The sequence below is a fragment of the Terrapene carolina genome, unplaced genomic scaffold (assembly GCF_002925995.2).
Source record: "Terrapene carolina triunguis isolate 2854851 unplaced genomic scaffold, T_m_triunguis-2.0 Scaffold130, whole genome shotgun sequence".
In the NCBI taxonomy this organism is placed as follows: Eukaryota; Metazoa; Chordata; order Testudines; family Emydidae; genus Terrapene; species Terrapene triunguis.
The window spans coordinates 30,464,972-30,479,563 of NW_020664481.1; positions in this window are offsets into that span (position 1 = coordinate 30,464,972).

Sequence of the window (14,592 nt, forward strand, 5' to 3'; positions counted from 1 at the left end):
TGGCAAAACTCCTATTGACTTCAACAGAGCCAGAATTTCACCCATAGTTCTTAGAGAGAAATAAAAGGGGCTAGGTGTCTCTGAAATTACAGTGACAGGCACTGAGCTGATAAGAAAGGTGTTGTTGGCTCTTCGGTGTATCTTGTGTGTGCAAAGCAATTCCAGAGGAGGTGATTCACAGGCCCTGTCTACATAGTTTATATATATAAACACCTTTGCTAAGGTGTGAATTTAAAGTGATATAGTTTTACCAATATGATCACCACCCTCACCCATAGACACTCTTCTTCCAATATAAAAGTGTCTTTATTTGGTTTTATCTTATGTTGTGCAAGAAAGGGGCTGAGCAAAACTGAAAAAAGTGATTCTTATATTGGAATAAGAGTATCTGTGAGGGGTTATGCGGATGTAACTATGTTGGTGTAACTGGTAGAACTTTCCTATTTAGACAAGGCATAAGGAGGAGGAGAAACTGTGGGTGGAACTGTCTTGCTGGAAGTAAGACCAAGGCATAGATACTTCCAGTTCATTAACAGCTGTTTAAAGATGTAGAGCTAGTCATGCACTTTGGCAAAATGTTTTTGTTGGAAAAACGTATTCATAGAAACCAAAACTTTTCACAGAAGCATTGATTTCAACTAAACTTTCTGAGGTGCAGAATGGAAATGTGTGTGGGCAGGTGTGTATGTGGGGGGGTGTTTTCAAGTCCCTGCACTCTCCCTGATTTGGAGCAGGTACTGGAACAGCCCAGGTGAGTGCCTTAATTACTGAGCTATTGTTTATTCGGGGCTGGTAGTCTCTTTCTCAGGTCTAGGATGGAATTTCTGGTCAAAACCAGTGAGAACTTCCAGATGAAAGTTTAGACTAAACTGATGGAGAAGTTTTAAAGGGGGGCCCTGCCTGATTCGGAGCAGGGATTTCAACCTGTCTCCCCCCAGCCCAGGTGAGTGCCCTCACCAATGTGCTACTGGTTATTGTGCGGTGGGGGTTTCTCTCCTCCATCTCACTCTCCCAAAATTGAAAGGGTCTTAGGTTTGTTCCACTTTTGATTGGAAACAATTGTCAAAGCCCCAAGATTTTTTGCAAAACTGAATTATTGTTTTCCAGCCAGCCCGTGATGAGGTCTAAACTGCATATTCTCTGGGAGTTGAAGCACAGCCCAACGGCCAGCTAGAACATGGGTGTGAACAATGTGATTTTCCATGAAGACTTGAAGTGGGGGGAGAGGGGAAGCAATCAATGAAAATATCAATCAATGGACAAAAAATGAAAGGTGACTCGCTTTCTAATAATGGGACCATACAATTAAACTGGAACACTCTATCCTAATTAATAATCCTTCTAGTGACCACGACTGCTCTCCAAAATAGATGGTGATAATTTTTCTTCAATAAGTAACATTGTATAGAGTCTTTAAAGATACAAATATTCTAATTAGTGTGGAGAACATGGGTAACATTGTTTTTGCACAGAGAAATTTTACTTCTAAGTGCTGATAATGAGAAATTAATAATGCAGGAAAAGCTATGAGACTAGTGTTATTTCAAGAATTATTTTCTATTGTTTTCTACTTCAAAAATAACCCTCAAATTGCCATTGTAATGTAAAACATTACTTCTTTTACTCAACAGAAATAATTTTTAAATGCTATCATTGTACTAAGTTTTTTTTTTTTTTAAAACAAACTATCAGTGCATAAGATAAGCAGATCATCACTTTTTCATTAGTAACTGGAAAAAACTGAGTTCCTTCCCTTTTCTCCTAACTCTTCAGCTTCCATGTTCAACCTCTATATTTCAATATACTGTCCAAGAAGTTTGCTCTGTGGTTGATGGATGACTCATCAACATGGCTCAAAACTCAAGAGTTTCAGAGATTATTTATTATTTTTAAACAGGGGTATTTATCTCCCACCTACAGATAAACCTCAAAAGATTTTTCTGCAAATTTAGAGACCAGTCTGAACCAGTAACAGATATACAGCCCAGCTACAATTTCTTTGTCATCACTTAGACCATCTTTTAGTTCAGAAGTTGCATTTTTTTCAGGTACAGTCTACAGTAACAGTAAGGGGTGTTTGTCTTGACATTGTGTGTCAAGTTTAGAAGTATTTCAGGATTTTTATTGTCTGGTGGTTCTATGCCTTTTGCTTTCCACACTATTATTATACCTTCACTATGGGCTTTTCATCATCCATGAAGCATGCGTGTGTACAATTAACATACACGGTAGTGCCACGCATCTGTGGGATTATCATGGGGTCTGCTCACCTCTAGTGCGCCTCTTCCTGGTTGCTCTGTGGATTAGCTGATCCAGGTCTGACGCCACCTTTCCGCCTCTTGCTGCAGTTTACTTTTCTTCCTGGCTCTCAGCAAGGCAAGATGCTCTGTGTTCATGGTTTAGCCCTCCAGCCAAGTCACATATATACTCCCCTTCTGAGGTATCAAAGTCCCTTCTTACAAACAGGCTCAGGCAGACTTCCCATTCACTGCCCAGCCGGGTGCCACTTCCCCAGTGCCTGGTAGGGGAACCCAGGCCTACCCTCTTCTCCAAGTTCCAGTTCAAGGACCCTCTTAGCAGCAGCCAACGTCTGTTCCATTCTGAACCTTACTGCCTTTTCCCTGAGCCTTTCCTAGCCTTCTAGCTCTCCCCAACCCTCCTGGGTTTGCCAGCCCCAAATCTCCCTCCTCCCAGGGAGTAACTGTAGGCTACTTTGGCTCTGCTGCCCCCCAAACCCGCCTCCCTTCTCCCAGGGAATGACTGCAGACTAATTCACTGCAGTCTCTTCTCTGCTTCCAATTTCCTGTCTTCATAAACCCAGCCCAGCTCATTCCTCCTCAGCTAGGCTCCCTTCATTGTTCAGTCAGGGGATTACTTAAGCCACCGGATTCCCCTCAGCTGTGGCCTGTCTCATTAATTGTCCCCTTTCTTAGCTTAATTAACCCCTTCAGGACAAATGTGGGGTGAACACATCACAGGGATGTTTGAACATGCAAGGAATACAGGAGCAGGCTCTAATACACACGGGTTCTCAAACTGGGGGTTGTGAGGTTATTACGTGGGGTTTGCGAGCTGTCAGCCCAGGCGTGACAGGTCTTGAGCTGTCAGTTTGGGCAGTTGGGACTTGGGCTGTCAGCCCCGCAATGCACCCTACATGTCCCATGAAAATCCCAGTTCCTCATGGTTAAGATTGGCCGAGTGTGACAGAATATACCCTTGTATTCACACCCTACACACCATTGTAATACTGTTTTTATAAAGTATGTCTTGTAAGGTATCATGTGAACTGAGGGCAGTGGTAGTTGATGAGGGCTGGGCAACTGAACTGAGGGGGGTCTGGGTGGGGACAGAACTGAGGGGTTGGGGTACAGGATTAATTGCTTGGCAGGAGACGGGCAGAGGGGGGAGGAGTACTCCTGCAGCAGGAGCCAAAATCATATTATCCAGTACATGCGGAAAACACTAATTGTTCAAAAATCAAGAGACCGGCCTAAAAAAACCCCACAATATACATATTTTTAAATGCCATGATTTTTTGGGCCAATCTCAGGATTTTTGGGGGTCTGACTCACAATTTTTGATCCCTTAAAGCTGGCAATACTGCTGTGTCCACGATGTCACCAACTCCTGTGATTTTTATCAAGAGAGTCTCATAATATTTGATATCAGAGGGGTAGCCGTATTAGTCTGGATCTGTAAAAAGCAACAGAGAGTCCTGTGGCACCTTTAAGACTAACAGATGTATTGCATGCGTCTGATGAAGTGGGTATTCACCCACGAAAGCTTATGCTCCAATACATCTGTTAGTCTTAAAGGTGCCACAGGACATAATATTTGATGTTCTCCTCAAGGCTGCAACTCCTGGAAGCATTTGGTTTGAGGAGAGACTCTCCTTTCATTAAAAGAAAGTTCTAGCCATGATGGTTACACAGGATAGCTTGAGAACATGAATGAACATGCATCATAAAGCCTCAGAAACAAGCAGGAATGAAAAAAATCCCTAAATCTGTTTCTTTTCTTGTTTGGTTTAAAAATCCTGAGATTTAAAAATCTCATGATTCTTTGGGGGCCTGACTCATTATGTTTGAATGCTTGCGGTTGGTAATACTGTATCTAAGATTACGCAGTAGTTTTTTTTCCTGTCTGTGTACATAGGTAGCTTATTATTGATCTAGTTATTAATTCATTAAGTGGTGTCAGGATGCTCCAATGATGTGTATTTAGACTGATAAATAAGATTTCCAGGACTTTATTATGCAAAACAAGGTAACATAATAAAATGATCTTAGCATGAGTTGATAACATGTAACATAGGAAGAAAGGTCTAATGTCAATGGAAATCCTTATGGAAAAGTTATTTTATTATAACAGAACTAATGCTAATTTCTGATATGTGTTACCAAAGGGTTTGAAAAGAAAATACATAGACAGTTACTGGTGGAGGAAGGAAATATAGTAGAGTTTTCCAGCTGCTGCTGGAGTAGCCATCTATAGGTTTTCTGACATGCTGTGGTCTTTTCACAGTTACTGATTGCCAGGCAACCACAGCTGATTTTGATTCAAGGTCCATTCCAGTGAAGAGAAAAAAATCCTAACTGTCTCCTAGATATTGTGGGATTGAACAAATACTTTGTTTGAGAATAGGCTGTTAAAGGAGAATTGCAAAGAAATGGCAGATTTGGGAAGTTATAAATGAGGGAAAGGAAATATAAACAACAATTATTAATTCAGATCTTTTACTTCACAATATACACTATCAAATGCAGCCATGTTCTAATCAAAAGCAAGAGAAAGTATTTGCACAGAAATCTTACACAGCAATCTCCCTTATGCAGATATCAAAAGAAATTAAAGAAAGAGAGAAGGAGAGCTTTTGTGTCAGAGGTAATTCTGGTGCTAGATTGCAAGTCTGCATAAACAATCAATCAACTTAGCAAGAATGTTTTGGTGATAGCGAGAGCTGAAAATAATCTGCTACAGTGAATAAACTCTGAACCAGAGATGAAGAGTATTGCAGTAGAATGTTGATTACCTTAATGTAAGAATATATCAGAACGGTTTGGTTAGTTAAGCACCCATAGGGTGAAGAGTCAAACCCTGCCCCATCCATACATTTGAACAAAAAGGACATTTTCCTATCTGTAAATTCGTTTTCTGCAAACAAAGCAGTAACCAGTCTGGATCAATGGGTTTCCCTCTGCTGTTTGTACTTGCCAGGCAGAATGACCAACTTTTCAGATTTCCTCTACCACCACCCAGCTGTCCCCCCCTCTACAAGCTGGTTTCTGCACATTCTTCAGTTGATTTCTTCTTCTTCTTCTGAGAAACCTCAATTAGATACAGAAACAGATCTATAGAATATAGTTTTTCAGTGTTCCTCTAAATAATATGTCTAACAGCTAATGAACTAACAGCATCCAGATATAAAGGCCTGTGGAGGTTCTAGATTAAATCTAGTTTCTGTAACAAATCATTCAATATAGATTGTAAAAATAAATAAATAAATAAAATTAAAAAAAAGTCTTCTCTTTCCAACTCCTACTCCTTTAACACCCCCTACTTAGGTCCCAGGGAGGGACAGGCTCTTACACTTGGAAGTATAATCTTTCTAGGCCCTTGAGGAAACGGATAGACACTTAGTGAAAAACAAACAAACAAAAAAAAACTTACTGGTTGTCCAGCTGAGGCTGGAAAGCCGATATTGCTGCAAGGCGAACCTTGATCGAGGAAAAAGAACAGGAGTACTTGTGGCACCTTAGAGACTAACAAATTATTAGAGCATAAGCTTTCGTGGGCTACAACCCACTTCTTCGGATACGTATAGGAGACAGCTAAACCTTGCTGTTTCAATGTAGTAAGTACTCGAGGATGTCCTGCAGTGAGAAGACTCCGCATTGGGAAGCCGAGAGAGAGAACTGCTTCCACTTTGAGAGGGGTAAGTAGCCCTGATGAAGAGCTTCATGCTACCTAACAGGACCTGATGAACCTGCTCTGAGCAAACCAGCTCTCTGGGATTTAGCCATAGAGCTTCCAGCTTGTCAGGTGAAGGGATCTGAGGTGCTGGTGGAGTAGCTGACCATGGTCCTGAGAGATATTACCTCAAGAGCAGAAGTTTCTCCCTTGAGCATGCCAGAATACAACCCAAAATTCAAAATCTGCCTGAAAAATTCTAAGATGGAGGTGATTGGAGTTGTAGTGGCGGGAGATTTTCTATCAGAGCACAATCAAACTCTCCCTCACCCCATCCCAGGCTTTTGGGAAGTGACTAGATGCCTAGTAGATATGATGGTCCTGAAGTGTGGATTCTCAGTCTCCCAACCACTAGGGAATGTTTCTCTGGCCTAGGGCGAAGGCCTGGACCCTGAGTTAGAAGGGAAGGAGTAAGCCGGACAACCTGAGGCCTTGATGCACAGTGCTGGAGGCTGTAGTACCAAAGACCACAGAAGTCATGCTGGGGCAATGAGTACTTTGACTGCCTGAGTTTTAAAAGATTTTTCTTTATAAAGGACTCATGATTTCAGGCTCCTTCTCTATAGGATTGTCAAGGTATTTATGACAGGAGCTTCCAGCTCCTTGAATCTGTTGTAGAATTTGGGAAATGAGCAGATTCATTGCTCAGAGTCCCACGGTATGTGGCTCTTTGGCAAGCCAATTTGCCTGGGTATAGAGTGCCCCTGCTAGTTTGAACAGCTTTGATGGCAGTTGATAAAGAAAAGTTGACAATGGTGAAGACGACTGGCTTCTAGGCTGAGGGTCTTTCTGCTGATCGTGCTCTACTAGTTAATGTACGCTACCACAGACATCAGTTCAAATTAAAACTGATTGGGTTTAAATCTAATGCTGGAATGCTAACCAGCACAGCTAGCAGCTCAAAGACCCTTTTTGCTGACAACCCAATTTTGAGCCTCTTGGATCCACAAACATTGGGCTGAGTGCTTAGGTACAATGGGATACAGAGTAAAGAAGGCTATTTGGATTTTAAATCCTAGCCAATTCACTCTCAATGTTTGCCTAGGTCTATATTTAAAAACCATCAAAGCACCAGAGCTTTAAACTTATAGACTAAACTATGAATCAGAACCCTTGAAAAATGACTCGCATAGAAATATAGTAAAAAACTCCAATGTTTATGCCATTGATAACTCGAAAATATTCTTGAGATCCACAGAATTGTAAATAGCGTAAGCACTATTTGGCTACAAAATGAAGCTTACAGACCAAACAAAAGGTCTGTGCACTATTAGTGCCCAGTGATGTGGCTTCAAGAAATTATGTCTCTCCAATCTTTTAGAAATTATGTTGCATTCTTAATTAAGAAGTCTGCTTTCCTATTGCTCAATGCCTCTGTAGTTACAACAAAATAGGAGTTTTTCAGGGTATTTCAGACCTTTCATATTTCAAAGGATTCTGCACTTGATAGACTCAGAGATTCAACACTAATAAAGGTAAGTACATGAAGCTATGATAATCCTCAATTGGATCTAACAGATGAGGAAAGGGAGCTGCAGTATAACACTCACCAGTATTAAAAAAATTGACATGCATTATATCCTTAAAGCAAAGATGAAGAGGGAAAATTTGGACAGCATACCGTGGGCTTAGGAAAGGGGCTTCTATAAGAGCTCTTCATGTGCCATTCACCATTGTTTGAAGATCTCGGATCCCTTGCCATGATCCTAAATAGCCTTGTAAAGGAATTCACTCACTGCAGGAGCATCTCCTCATGGCCAGGTGTGGCATAGAAGCGGTCTTTCACTCAGGTGCCCCCGGTGACAGTCACTCCTTCACTGCGATGGTCTCTCTTCAGTAACTTGGGCCACCAGCCAGGTCACAATTTAATCCACCTCTTCTGTGGTAATAGAACACCCACACAAAAACAGTCCAATGTCCTCACCAGAGGATCTTTGGCCCCAACTCTCGGCCTCTGTTCCTCAGACCCTTGCCTTGGGGCTTTCTAGTGTCCTTGTCCCTTTTTCCAGACTTATGCCACCTTGCCAGTGGCAAGTAGGAGAACCCAGGCCCTCCAACTGCCGTGGGTTCCACCCCAGGGACCTTGTAACCAACAACCAAGGTTGGTGCAGTCCCACTCCCCACTGCAGTCTCCCTGGGCTCCTTCCTACCCAGACTTTCTCAGGCTCTCTTCCCTGCAGTTTCCCTAGGTTGACACTTCTTTCAGGGCTAGAATCCCTGAACTTATTTGTCCTCTCCTTCCCCTGGGTTTTCTGCTCCCCACCTCTCTGTTGCCAAAGAGGGACTGCAGACACTCTCCCTGCAGCTCCTTCTTGGTACAAGCTTACTCTCTTTACAATTACTAGTCTGCTCCTACCCAGATGGGCTTCATGCCCCAGGTAAGCATGGCTCTCCCTTCAGGTGCAGCTAGGTAACACAACTGGCCTCACAGGTCCACATTAACCCATTCAGGGCCTGAGTGGGGTGCATATCTCATCATTGGCCTGTATTCTAAATTTATGCTGGAAGTTGCCCAGAGTAATCTTTAATGAGCCAGTGCTGCATAACGTACACATTCTCAGGCATCCTGTAATGTAAACCACATATGTAGCACTGGGAATAGCATTCATAACCTTTGGCTCCCAAAGCACAGGCCTATGCCCCGTAACGTAGCTTCTTTAGGTTGTGACACACAAGACTTCCCTTCCAATATGCAGTGTTGAAAAGCTTTGACAGCAGGATTGAAAAACAAAACTTGTGCCTTACCTGATAATTTTCTCTAAGTCTCCAACTCTGCCCGAGATGCAATAGATGTATCCATTCTCCCCTCCACGTAGATTGGGGAGCACAACCAGACAAATGTGGGGCTCAGCCATGCTTCTTTAGATCCTTTCTTGAATTCATCCAGAGCTATAACAACACTAAATAAATAAATGATGGTGTTTATGATTTCACAGAGCAGAGCATTTGAAGATCTATCCAGCTATTCCATCAGCAATGCAAGTTGAACAGAAAATATGCACGTGGGCCAAACCTGCACATGAGAAAAAAAATCATTAAATAATGCAAATCTCTCTCCAGCGTATGCCTGGCTGACATTCCTACTTTGTGATTTAAAGCAGTAGCTACACAGATGGAGGGGATTTCTGCAGGCTGAACTCTTCCTGAGGTGCTGCTTAGGTCTCTTCACCTACTCATGTGTTTTAGCAGCCATTTGGGAGCCTGCCTAACATATCCACGGAGGTTTCTCAGAAATGCAACACCCACACCAAAAGATCATTTAGAAACGTAATGCCATCCGCCCCTCTTAAGAATAAATTACCATAATTGGACTTTGAAATACAGAAGATTTAGACCTGCCCACTCGCTGCTGAGGGAAGCAGAAGGATCTGTCAATGGTCTAAAGCGACCCAAGATTAAATGGTTGGTATGCTTCTGCCTCTCAATCTGACTAGATACAGAGTAACCACAGTGGGGCTGGTAGACATGAGTAAGCTGTAGGAGTGGCGAGTGATGCACTAATAAGAGATGATGTGACTAAAATGGAAAAGCAGAAAATATAGCAGTCTATGGAAAAACAAAGTATAGCACAGAATGTCAACCAAAGATTTCACCTAGTATTGTACAGATAGCACAGAGCAGAGTGGAAGGGCAATGCAGAATTATCAGTTAAAGACCTTTGGCTCTAGAGTTAGTTATCCACTTTTATGCAGAAGAGTCAATCTATTGAGACTAAAGCTGGAGTCAAAACACTCTATTTATGTAATGTCAATCCTCATCTTAAATTACTGGGTGTTTTTTATTTTCAGTTTATCACTGGGATGGGCGGAGTAACTTCTGATCACATAGTTGTGTGATCTGTTTCAGGATCATAAGGAATGCCCCACATACACGTGGGAAGAGTCCATTTTTAAAATATCAGACGTAGCAAAGAACTTGAAACATGGATATTTTCTAGTCATTTGTTTTTCTACAAATTACCTCCCACAAGGTTTAGCACAGGGGTAGGCAACCTATGGCACATGTGCCAAAGGCGGCACGCAAGCTGATTTTCAGTGGCACTCACTGCGTGGGTCCTGGCCACTGGTCTGGGGGGCTCTGCATTTTAATTTAATTTTGATCATAGTATATTAGGGTTGGAAGGGACCTCAGGAGGTCATCTAGTCCAACCCCTTGCTCAAAACAGGACCAATCCCCAGACAGATTTTTGCCCCAAATGCTTAACCGGCCCCCTCAAGGATTGAACTCACAACCCTTGGTTTAGCAGGCCAATGCTCAAACCACTGAGCTATTCCTTCCCCCCGTCTTAAACTGCTTCTTAAACATTTTAAAAACCTTATTTACTTTACATACAACAATAGTTTCGTTATATATTATAGACTTCTAGAAAGAGAACTTCTAAAAACGTTAACATTATTACTGGCACGCAAAACCTTAAATTAGAGTGAATAAATGAAGACTCGGCACACCCTTCTGAAAGGTTGCCGACCCCTGGTTTAGCAAAAAGGTGTTAGAAAAAATATCATTAAAATAAGAAACAAGCCTTGTAAATCCTCAGGAGCCTGCATAGAATGTGAAGTTCAGGAAGACACAGATCTTGCACCACAGTTCCAGAGGTGGAGAGCCTGGCCTTCTCAGGTACAGCTGGGGAATGATTGGCAGATACTGCACCTGGATGGAATGTGGGCTTCTCCCAAGCGGTAGAGGCAGCATTGATGTTCATCGCTGACAGAGAAGGGAACATGAGCAGGAAGTACAGATTTTAAAGCCTGGGGTCTTCGGCATGGGTGTGGGGGGGTACAGGGGGGAAAAAAAACCCACCCAAACTATTTACCTTACTCAGTAAAACTATAATAAAACAGCTAAAAACACTATAAATTGCAAAATTCTAAAACTAGGTACAATTTTTTTTAAAAGGTGAGTCACAGACTAGGACACTGAAAGTTCTGATCCGAACCATGAGGTGGTGAGACGGAACTGGAGACGCAGTCAGTCCACCCCATCCTTTATCACCTCAGACGAAACCATGAGGCAATCCAGGGCGCATGCACAGACCAATGGATGCTACTTTCAAATTCCCCAGCTCAGGATGCATTGTGCACATTCATAAAACCCTCAGTGGAACACAACAGGGACCATCACTCAAAGAAATTTTGTTTACTGGCTGGTTAACTTGTTTCATTATAAAATAAGAACTCTGTATGGAAAAGAATCAGGCTTTTTTCTATAACACTACAAGAATGGTCTGAGTATGAGAACCAACAGCTTACATAAGTTCTATCCTTGTAAAAAATACTCAAACTTTTTTTAAAACCATCAGTAAGGAAGGTTCCTTTACGTTTACAATAGTCTTCCTATGAAATAATATTAAAAATATTTCTAATTTTTTCTTCTAAATACTTTATATGTTCTTGGTAGCTGAAGCAGCAAGGAAACAGAAAGAGCTTTGTTATTCTGGATTTTGAAAGGTTCAAAAAAGAACAGGCATTGAAGTATCTTCAAAAAGTATGTACCTACCTAGTGGCTGGCTTTCCCCTCTTTTTGTATTTAAAATTGTAGGATCATGCATTGGTACAGTACATTGATCTGTTTCAGGAAAAAAGTCTGAAGTTCTCAGTTGCCCTGGTCCCAATCAAAATTAAACTCTGATACAAGGACCATCTCTAGATTTGTACTATATCTTTGTACAACACGTAACACAGAGAGCCCCAATCCTGAATAGGGCCTCTTGCTGCTACTGAAATACATGGCTAATGTGATGCAGCTGTGGCACAAGTGCCAACTTCCAACTCTGATGATGAACCAGATTCATCTGAGCAAGGAAGTGCAGCTCCTGTTGGTGCCGGGGTCCAGAGAGGATGGGATTGGGGAAATCACTGCCAGCTTGCCTTTCAGCAACACTGTACAAGGGCACTAGAGTGCCCAACTCCAGTAGTCTGCAAATCCTCGTGAATGACCATCCAAAGCAGGTTAAATGATTCTTGATTCGCCAGCAATGCTGGTACTGAAACTTGGCAGATTGTGTGCCATGGCATATGGCCTCAGGTGTTGAATGCATTGGGATAGTCTCTTGCTGTTGCTGAGCTAACGAAGACGGCACGGCTGAGCCAAATGGTTTCACCTTAGAGGTTGATCTCAACAAGGCAGATACAAGGGCCAGAGTCAGCTACCCTGTCTGAGGTGCTATTTGTCAACGTCGAATGCACTCTACCCTCCTTTCCAGCATGTTTGCTGGACTTCAGTGCTGGAGACCCCAATGTTCAGGATGCTGTGTTCTTTGATGCTGTCTTCCGGTGCCTCTTCTTTGGTACTGGAAAAGATTGATGTCGAGCCTCTGCCAAGACCGGAGGAGTGCTCCTACTCAAAGCAAACATGCTCAGTGCATGCCCCGAACAAGGAGGCTCTGAGGATGGCATAGGGTTGCCTCCATCAGAAAGTGCTTCATCATGATCTCCCTGTCCTTTTTAGTTCTCGGTTTAAAGTTCTTGCAGATTTAGCACCTGTCCCAGATCTGAGTTTCTCCTAGGCACCTGGAGTGTGTCATTAACCAGCACTGGCTTCTTGCCTCCATTGCAAGTCTGGAGTCTGAGGCAAGCCCCGGCACCAGTACCCAAACAGCGGGAATTGAAGAGTACACAAAGTACTCCAGTAAAAGAAAACCTAATATTAAAAATATCCTCATACTCAACTATCAACTAATAAACTTAAGAACAAGGTAAAACTTGCAGCAGTAAGGTAGAATGCTCCAATAACAGTCATGGGCAGTAAACAGGAACAAAAGGGGGTTGGCTCTGCCCTTTAAACCATCACACACAAGCATGAGGCAGCAGAGGTTGCGTGTGCCACCATCAGGTACTGCAGACGGAAAAGTCTCCGATGCTAGTGCACTGGGTACGCACATTCCCGAAGTGGAATGGACATATACAATCACTCAAAGAAGAAGCAGTCATACAAAGTAGTACTACATCTGGAAAAATGAATGAGAAAAAAATCATACTATGAACAGGAGCTTTTAAATACCTTGTTCTAGCTACAATATTGCAGAAGAAAAAAAATGTGTGAATGTCAAGAATGCTGATAAACTAGAGTATTTAGATTAAACATTTATTTTTTCATATAGTCACAAAATCTTCACAAAAGTACTGAAACTCAAAAAGGAACTAGACTTGAATCAAATACAGAGATGAAATATACAAGACAAATGAGCAGGCAAACTAAAAGGTCTTGAAAGTATTTTACTTCAGATTGAAAAATGAACAGTTCAACTGTTCTGTTTAAATAAAGATTTGCAAGATATACAGTATTTTATGAATACAATGCTGGTCATTTGAGGCAATGTAAAATACACCTCAATTTTTCCTTCATGCTTCTTTTCTCTTTTAGAAAGATACTGTTTACCAAAAAGAAACTTGCAGTCCTGGAAAAGCTATTTTCCATTAAATTTATGAAAACCATAAATTGAGGCAATCCTAAAATTCCCAACGGAATCAAGATTATCTTCCCGCTACCACCACCTTAAAATTATCACATGCTTATTGGAACACTAATATCTGCACCCTAAGAGTTCATCTGCTTTCAACAATGAGGGTGATTCTTTTTAAAAACACTTCAGTGTGGTAAATGCGATACAGATCTTTGCAAGTATTAAGTGTTTGGAACAGTTTTGCTAATAGCAGCTAACAATACTGGATTAATATAATTTATAAATAATTGTTCCCTAAGCGGTGAACATAAATCTACACATTCACAATAATCTAAAACAAAATAAATACTGTGATTATGCATAATGTGGTACAACGTGTACTAGTTTCTATGAACAAAAGCGCAACATCTCGTTAATAAAAATTATCTGATCAGAATAAAAATGTGAATCTAAAATTTAAAACATTGTCAAATTAACATCACTTTTTAAGCTCTTAATGTTTGTATGAGTAAATGTTATGGATTTCCATCTTTTGGAATATATATTTTCCTTTTTGAAGTAAAACACTAATATGTTGTTGAAAATGTTTATTTCAGTGATGACATTAGTTTGGGTCTTGTTTTAGCATTATTTTATTTAAAAAGTCATTGCACTGATCACTGCCCATTAAAGGTCAGGTTGGTCTGCAATGTTTTGTATATGTATATAAAAAAAGTAGTTCTAAAAGCCAACAGTACTTTTTATAAAAACATCTCCAAGACAGCTGCATTAAATGCATGCAGGTATGCTGAACACAAACTCTTTCCTCTTTAAAGAAAAAAATGTTAAAGTAAATGCCACTTAACATTCTATCATTAAAGTGCCCCCAACTTCTTTTTCAAAGTATACATGTGAATGTAATCATACATTTAATTTGCTTTCATGGCATTAATTTATTGCAACCAAAATTTAAAGTGTAACTGAACCAGACAGTGTTAAAACTTTTGATTAAAGGTAACATTCAATGAAGTAGTACTAGGAGGCTATGAAAAGTTTGGGTCTTTAAGGCAATACAAACTATATTTCTATTATTTGAAGACTAATTTTTATTAGTGTCAATATAAAAATGCATAAAAGGGAAATGAGAAAAAATATTTTAATAGGAAAATTTACTTATAGTTTAACAGTTATTCTTTCCCACATGAGTTTAGCAAATATATATTAAAAAAAAAAAAAAAAAA